Source organism: Trichosurus vulpecula, chromosome 2, assembly GCF_011100635.1.
Source record: "Trichosurus vulpecula isolate mTriVul1 chromosome 2, mTriVul1.pri, whole genome shotgun sequence".
Lineage (NCBI taxonomy): Eukaryota > Metazoa > Chordata > Mammalia > Diprotodontia > Phalangeridae > Trichosurus > Trichosurus vulpecula.
Genome location: NC_050574.1, coordinates 191,326,172 through 191,335,199, shown reverse-complemented (window position 1 = coordinate 191,335,199; position 9,028 = coordinate 191,326,172). Strand labels below are relative to the sequence as shown.

The window sequence follows — 9,028 nt, the reverse complement described above, 5'->3', positions numbered from 1 at the left end:
CTCCTTACCACTTCCCCACTACCAACAAATAACCTTTTTACCTATTACTTGAACTGTTCTACTTCATTCCAGTGTCTCCCCCACCAATCTGTACCCTACGCTGTGACCTAGTTAATTTTTTCTAATGCACAGATTTGATTTTATCATTCTAAGGCTCAAGATTAAGAATGTGTCATCTATACATCGAATAAAAGGATACCATGGCTACCTTGAGGATGGAGTGGCAGGTGCCTATTACATTTATTGAATATAAAGCTACGTTGTGAGAGGGGCTGGTGATAGGTCTAAGGGGTAATACGGAGAGGAGTAAGTCATGGTCCTTCATCTATTTCTTGTTTCTTCATCTGTTAAATGGGAAATGTACCTGTAGAATCTATATCACAAGGTTATTGTGACATAATTATGTACTTTGCAAACATTAAAGCCCTAGACAAATATTAATTATTATATTTAGCAAATGAGATCAAATTTCTTAGTCTAGCATTCAAGGACAACCATAATATGCATCTAACTCAGTGGGGTCAAATTCAAATAGAAAGAGATTCCTACAGAGCCATATATTGACTTAGAAAACCATAAATTAACATTATCTATGTTGTATTGTATTTTTATCTATTTTGTTAAATATTTTCTGATTCCATTTTAATCTGGGGCTGCATGGAACTGTTACAGGCCAGGAGTTTGACATTTGATTTAAGCTACCTATCTAGCCTTATGGTAAAGTGAACCCCCCCTTGAACTTTATGTTCACATCAAGTCAAGCTATTCACCAACGTCTGCTTATGTCTACATACAAGCCTTCGCCTGTGCCCTGTCCACTCATCTACAAGATCCAATTTACCTTCTCTCTTCTAGGAAGCCTTTCCTGACCCTGCCTCCCACCAATCAGAATGAATTCTCCCTCTTCTGAATTTTCTCATATAATACTTTGTCCCTCCCTTCGTCTACTTTTATTATCATCATTTGGTATTGTGTCTCAATCCTCAAAGTCACAGACCTTGTGTTACTCCTCTCTGTATTTCTCCCTAGACCTATCTCCAGCCCCTTTCACAAGCTAGTTTTGCATTTAATAAATGTAATTGGGTTCTGCCACTCCACCCTCAAGGTAGTCATGGTATATTTGTTTTTAAGGTATGGATAATACAGTCTCAGCTCAAGACCTCATCCAGTTTAGACTTTACTCACAAACCAGTCAGGTCACTAGAAATCAAATTTAACCAACAAATGGCACTGGGAGCCAAAAACTTGATTGTATTCACCAAAAAAGATCAAACTCTGGGAAGTCCCACACTTAATCTGGTGGTTACATACTCTATCCCACTGTGTAAGGAGTGCTGGGAGAGCATCAAGTTTTCTATAATTCTGAGAGAATAGACAACCTTCTGTTCCCCAGCTTAGCCTTTCCCTGGGTAGTCTCTTTTGTCTCATTATTCAAAGGGATATGGTTAGTCCAAATTTCTCCATTCAGAATTAGCTCTTGGGCCCTCACCTACTAGAAACTCCAACCCCTTATTGAATCTACTATATGTTTCTGTAATAATAAACAACTGCTGCTGGGCCTGGGACAGGCCTAAACTTAGGTTTGGCTCATGTCTTGGGTCTCGCCAAAGGAAAAGAATAGAAAGATACTTGATGTACAGTGTAAATCAGGTATAGGGTAGCTATTTATTTCTGCTACTCAAGAGAAACGCTTAACTAACACACACAAGACTCACAAGCACAAATTAATAGAAAATTTAACAAGGAGTAGCAATAATTTACCTTCTGGGGAGGCTGATACTTAAAACATCAAGATGGTGCAGTTTGTGAGACTGCTGAATACACATTTTACTTCAGCTCTACACTGTAAAAATAGCTTCCTCCAAGACTACATCTCCTGGCAAGCCAGGCCATGGGCAGGGTTCCTCCTCCAGCAGGTGATTATCTTCTTCTCCAAGCAGTGCTGTAGTGTATATAGAAATGATACTTTCTATTTTGACTAAGGACACAGGGTCTCAAACTCATAAAGTGGTATAGAAGGTTGGAAGTGTACATTTCAGGATTGCTGTTCAGTCCCCTACGTCCAAGGACAAAGGCAGGTTAGGGTCTTAAGGCCCAGGTTCAGTCCCCTGAGCCAAACCCTTGCTTTTTAGCTACCATGTACTTGGCAGACACCATGTCCTGGGCCCTTCCCCGCCCCTTGAGAGGAATTTTAGTGAAAGGAGAGGTGCTTAGCATATGGGAAGGTAGAAGGAAGAAGAGTGAGCCCAACTGCCAACACAGGGCAATTACTTTGGCATTCCAAAGCCCCTAAGTACTTCAGTGCTAAGCAAACACAGGTGGTTAGCCAGAAGAAGGAAGGACAACTCTGTGTATGTAGTTCTACAGGTTACAGTCCCCATTATATGTCACTGACCCTTAAGGAGAACCACTGTAAATGTTCCAAGGTCTGGGGTAAGAAAAAGGACCAATCAAAAGAATAGCTGATAGGAGGGTATAGATTGTGCAGTAGAAGGAGAGAAATGAGCTAGGAAATACTTCTCCTATCCTATGAGTAGGATAACATGGTCAAAATTTCCAGAGTTTGAGGGAGACTCCCTTTCAAGCCACTGCTTAATATGGGGAGCCAGTAAATCCCAAGGGTGGACTAGGTGGCATCTCCCATCTTCTCCAACATGAGAAGTTAGCCAGTGGTTATGAGGTAAAGGGAAATGGATATAGAAGGAATGGAGAACTAATGCATCCCACAGGTTCCCTCTCCGTCAGCTACAAGTCCCTTTTTTAATAATACCCCCCACAGGATGATGCAGACTTCATAACAACCTGGAAAAACCTACACGACATAATGCTGAGTGAGCAGAGCAGAGCCAGGAGGACGTTGTGCACAGCCACAGATATATGGATTCCGTGAGGACCAACCCTGACATACTGCGCTTTTCTCAGCAACCTAAAGGGCAAGGACAAATCCAGGGGACTCAGGATGGAGAATGCTATCTTCATTCAGAGAAAGAACTGCGAAGTTTGAATACAGACTGAGGCACACTACATGCTCGCCTTTTCTGCTTCTCTTTTGTTTTTGTTTTTGGGTTGTTTTTTTTTTGGTTCTGTTTCTTCTTTCTCATGATTCATTCCATTGGTCAAAATTCTTCTCCACGACTTGACTAATGCATAAATTAATTCAATGCGAAGTTATACATGACAGTTATATGAGACTTCATGCCGTCTTGGGGAGGGAGGGGGGAGGGAGGGGAGAAAAACTGGAACTCAAAACTATGTAGAACCGTGTGTGGTAAACTAAAAATAAATAAAGAAATTTATAAAAAAAAATAATACCCCCCACAACTACCGTGCCTTGACCAGGACCCATGGATAGACGTGCATGGGCAGCAGATAAGGCCTTCCATACTTTTCTCAATTACGATGCTAGATCCCCTGGTCCCTAGACATCCTCCATTCCCATTCTATCAATCCATGTTACACCATGTTCCTGTGTCACAGAAGAGGATTTAGGGAAGACAATCATCATTTCCTTATTCCTTGAAGGAAGACCCAGTTTAAGACCAGGTCAGGGCCAAACTGTCTTCAGTGATCACATTAGAGCTGTGTTCATGCAATATATGCTCCCTAGGCAAATTCAGAACCACACACACACACACACACACACACACACACACACACACCCCTCTCTATCATATGACTATGGGGGAGAAGGTGCGTGTTAAGATTCGTTGTCATGTGTGTGATCCTTTACAACAGCAACACCATCAATTAATATAGAATTTTAAGGTTTGTGAAATGCTTTATGTATATTATCTCATTTTGATTCGGTCCTCACAACAACCTGGTGATGAAAGTGATATTATTAACCCTAAGGATTTAGAGTTGGAAAAAACCTCAGAGATAACCTAGTCCAAACCCCTCGTTATTTAACTTCTCAGGGACTCAGTAAAAATTCTGGGAGTAAAAATTCCTATATTTTCCACCTGTACCACTTGTGTTACCAAAGATGCTTGCGAGTAAAAGCACTTTGAAAACCTACGTGTCATTGTTACGAGTTTACAGCTGAAGAAACTGAGGTAAAGAAACCAGAAGTCATTTGGCTAAGGCCACATGGGGAGTAAGGAATCCCAGGAGCAAAGTAATGAGACAGGTGGTGGCCCAGTGAGATCACCTGGCTTGGAGACTGGCCTCTGACGCTTACTAGCTGCGTGACCCTGGTCAAGTCACTTAACTTGTGTTTGCCTTGGTTTCCTGAAGTGTAAAATGGGCCTAGTAATAGCACCTCCCTCCCAGGGTTGTGGTAAGAAGGTAATATTGGTAAAAGGTGTCCAGCGCAGTGTCTGGCGTGTAGTAGGTGTTATATCAGTGATTATTCCTTTCCCCTTCCCCAGAGGCACAGGATTACAGAATCTCAGAAGACATCCCACACATGAACGAGGACGTCCTCCGCAAGGTATCCAACACACCAAACAAGTCATTCACCCTTTGCTTGAACCCCTTAAGTGAGGGGGCGCTCATGAATCAGCTCATCACACTTTTCTAAGAGATTTAACTCTAGAAGAGCAGCCAGGTGGTATAGTGGATAGAATGCTGGGCCAGGGGTCAGGAAGACCTTAGATAGTTGCTAGCTGTGTGACCCTGGGCAAGTCACTTAACCCTGTTTGCCTCACTTTCTTCATGAATGAGCTGGAGAAGGGAATAGCAAACCACTGTCTTTGCCAAGAAAACCCCAAAAGGGGTCATGAAAAGTCTAAAATGACTGGACAACAATTTCTCTTAATATGAAGTCTAAATTCCTAAAACAATCCCAAAAGATTCATGATGAAAAATGCCATCCTCATCCAGAAAAAGAAATATGGGGTCTGAATGCAGATCGAAGCAGACTATTTTCTTTTTTTGTTTTGTTTTGTTTTTCTTTCTCATGGTTACTCCCATTCATTCTAATTCTTCTATACAACATGACTAATGTGAAAATACATTTAATAGGAATGTATAGGCAGAGCCTATATCAGATTACATGCCGTCTTGGGGAGGGGGAGGGAAAACAGGGGGAGAAAATTTAAAACTTGTGGGAGTGAACATCGAAAACTAAAAATAAATTAACTTATTAAAAGAATATGAAGTCTAGATTTACCTCTTTGCAACTTCTACGCTGGCCAAGCGGAATAAGCCTAATTCCCCTTCCACATATTCAAATTCAGCTCTCATGTTCCCTCCAAGCTTTTACTTTACCAGGCCATACATCCCCAGTTCCATCAATGGATCCTCCTTTAATATGTTCTTGAAGTCCTTCCTCATTCTGGTTGCCTTCTCCGCAGTTTATCAATGGCCTTCCTAAAATCTGACAGCCCTAAAACTGAATGCAGGACTCCAGATGTAGTGTTACCAGGGCAGAGTACAGTGGGGATACCACCTTCCTAGCCTGGCACCTCAAAAAGCAGCCCAATCTGGCATTAGTTCTCCTGGCTGCCAAATCATGTTGTTGACTCATGTTGAGCTTATAATCGACTTGCCATAGCAAGCTTATAGCTAAGGAGCTTATGGTCAACAAAAATCCCTCGGTCTTTTCTCCCCAACAAGTTGTTGTCTGACCAAGTCACCCTCATCTTCTACGTATGAAGGTGCTCTTTTTTGTACCCAAGTGTAAGACTTTCCATTTATCCCTATTAAATTTCATCTTATTAAATTCAGTCCAATGTTCTAGCTTGCCAAGATCTTTTTGGCTCCTGTCATCCTCTGTGTCAGCTATCCCTCCTAGCAGTTGTTGATGAGTCTTGCTCCGTCCAAGGCCAGTGCTTTACCCACTGTGCCACCCGCACTGAACTCTGCACCAGAATGTTGAGTTCTCTGGAGCAGAGGAGACAGCAAGTTGCCCAAGTTGGGGCTATCCCATCCAAGTCAGAAAAGGAGAAGGTCAAAGTTCCTGGCTCACCTGTAGTGTGGTAATGGTCTTATGAGTATCCCCTGCACTGCCATCCTGGGAGAATGAGGGGAAGACTCAGTCCTTAGAAGAAGAAAAAATCTATTTGGAGGGATGTAACTAGGTGGTATGATGGACAGAGCATGGCTGTGGAGTCAAGGACCTGAGGTCCAACCCAAAGTCACTTCACCTTGTTTGCCTCCATTTCTATCTGTAAAATGAACTGGAAAAGGACATGGCAAAACACTCCAGTATCTTTGCCAAGAAAATACAGAATGCGGCTACTAAGAGTTAGACATGACTTAACAACAACCTAATCTACATATCCCACCATAGCTGAGAAATCCACCAGCTTCAGCCCCCACAGTAGCTGGGATCACAGGTGTGCACCACCACACCTGGCCCAAGCAGAGCTGAGAAGCATACCATCTGTTCCTTTATCCAAGCCATAGATGAAAATGGTCAAGAGTAGGGCCAAGTACAGGTACCTGGGATCGGTACCACTGAAACAGCTGTGAATCCACCCAACTGAACTATAATCTAGTCCATTTGTATTCATCTTCTCCATGAAAATGACATGAGGCCTAGTCCAATGCAGTCTGCTGGTCCACCAGCCCGGCACCGCTATTCAAGGAAGAAGGGGAATGATCGTTTAGGTTAGCTTGGCTTGTCCTCGACGAAACGAGCCATTCCTGTCCTGACTCCGTGCTCCTTACTACCTTTTCTGAGCGTTGACTTACCATCCTTTTGTAATAGTAATCCAACAGGCATCTATTGAGAACCTACTTTTTGGAAAGCGCTGCTCTAGATACTGAGAATATAGGAGGGAAACAAGAGGGGGAAACTAGCCCTGCTTTGAAGGAGTTTACATTCTCCTAGCAGAAATAAAGTCTGCAGTGGTGCCAGCATATGAAGTGAAGGTCTTCAGCCTGTGGATGGCAAACTCCATTCTCTATGTCAGAAGCATTGCCTACCTTCCTCTCTCCTAGGACTGCATCCCCCAACACTTTTTAGAGCAGAAGTTAGACCAAAGTCCCTGGGCTTAGGTAAGTCTGGTCCACACTCCCTGGCAGGTAAGGACCCCTACAACCTCCCCTCCCCACCTTCAAGAGTGGGAATGGAGGAGAGAGTAGAGGAGGACAGGAACGGACCGCACCGGACGGCTGAGTCCTCATTAAACTGTTTTCGCATCTCTATACTTTCCCGGTCAAGGACAGAGAGCTGGCCTTGGAGCCTGGGTTCAAATCCTGCTTCTGACGCTCTCTAAGACGATCGGATGCAGACAAAGTGCAGGCGGGCATCTTGAGAGGGAGTTTGCTAGCTGGGAGTTCTCCATACTAGAGAAGTCACTCCCTATTCCGCTGCCTTTCTAGGAAGCACAGTGCGCAGGGAAAGAATGCAGAGAGAAGTACTTGGGGATGCCTTTGATAGCGGAGTGACAACCAGGGCTCCAGAGACCGTTGGCCCTCGGCCGCAGACCAGCTGCCATTAGCATTTGGGGATGATGCCAAGCAGATGTTTGCACGGATACGTCCCCTCGCCCCGCCCCAGGGCACAGTCCTAGCCCCTGAGGACCGGGGTCAAGTGCTTGCCGAGGTGCCCGTGACCCTGGTCCCGGCCCGCGAGGTTAGGCAGGCAGCGGCGCGAGCTCGCTCTGCTCCCCCGGATGCGGGTGCCCTAGGGCTCGCGCTGGACTCCTCCCCCACCTCTTCAGGGCCTGCGGTTCCTTCCTTTGATCCACTAGTCCGTGTTTTTCCTGCCGCTTCCCAACGCGAGGCTGCGCCAAGCAGCCCGGTGCCTGCTGCCCAGCGGTCAAACTCATATGCCCGGCGCCGGAGAATGCGCACGCGGCGTCTCTGTGGCGCAATCGGTTAGCGCGTTCGGCTGTTAACCGAAAGGTTGGTGGTTCGAGCCCACCCAGGGACGTGCGTCACCGCAGTATTTTAGTACCGAGGGAGAGGCCGGGCATCTCAGCTGCGTAGTATTTTCGTATTAATTCTCCCGTCCTTGAGCTGCTCTGTCCGTGCATAAGCTCGAGCCACCGGACCTAGGGTCGTGCGTGTCCGGGGTTACGGAGCTTTAGGAAAATAGGTGTCGTGTGAGGGTCGTGCGCTTGGGCAAAGCCAGTGCCAACTTTTGTCATACGTAACTGCATCAGGCCGAAAGAGGACCGAGAAATTAATGGTTCCCTGGGGTCTTCTCGTGGCTACAAAGAAAAGCTCCGAGCACGTGCCGCCCGCCGCCCGACCTTGGGCTGGGAAGGCGTGCTTGTGCTCCGCAGTCCCGCGTGTGCCCGCTCTCGGGGGCAGTCTCCAAAAAAAAGGAGAGCCGACATCTTCGCAGTGCCCCTCACTGTCCGTGGTGGAGAGGAATATAATCGCGCCTTCATTCATTAACTCGCCTAGGCTGTTGTCCCCCAACCGGGCCGCTCTTACACTGCATATAAATAACGCTAGAGTGACGCTGGGCTGCAGCGCGGTTTCCGTAGTGTAGTGGTTATCACGTTCGCCTAACACGCGAAAGGTCCCCGGTTCGAAACCGGGCGGAAACAAGCGGTAAAACCTCATTTTCTAAAAGATTCATGATTTTTATATCTTCAATTTCCTTTTCATGAGTTTAAGATATTGTGAGGGTTGTCGCTGCATTTGGTATTCTTCTTCGTCTATGATTTCCGCAGTGGAGTTCAGAGAGCACCTCCCTCACATTTTCCTTTTCTGCACAATTCTTGCACCGTGTTTCTGCTGAAATCCTCCGTAGAGGAGAGGACCCGCCCCATGCGCTGTCTTTATTCCCCTCGGTCATAGGCTGCCCTGCCCAGCCGGGTCCTGGCGTTGCAAAGGCTGAAATGCAACGTCTTTCCTGGAAAGTCTTTGGAAAGCTGGGTTATTCACTATTCCATTCTGTAGGCACGTTCCAGTGCAATTAAACTATTGATCTCGCTCCCAGAACCTAAATTTGATAATCATGGGGGGAAAAAAAACAACCTTAAACAGCCATCTTGCTTCTAAAAGGACTAGAGGAAGTGTCCAACATCTCAAGATCTAAGGCTAAGATAGTGCGAGTCAATGTGCCACAGCAGGAGCTGTTGTGTTCAGATACCCGAATGCAGAAGGCTTGGAGGCAGAGCTT

The 9,028-nt window shown here is 45.6% G+C and overlaps 2 non-coding genes across 2 annotated transcripts; both read left to right on the top strand.

The window, feature by feature from the left end:
* The first annotated feature begins 7,751 nt into the window (after nt 1–7,751).
* On the top strand, nt 7,752–7,825 carry TRNAN-GUU. Its single transcript has one exon. It is a non-coding gene; the product is annotated as a tRNA-Asn (tRNA).
* A 552-nt stretch (nt 7,826–8,377) lies between these two features.
* TRNAV-AAC lies at nt 8,378–8,450 on the top strand. Its single transcript has one exon. It is a non-coding gene; the product is annotated as a tRNA-Val (tRNA).
* Nucleotides 8,451–9,028: the final 578 nt, after the last annotated feature.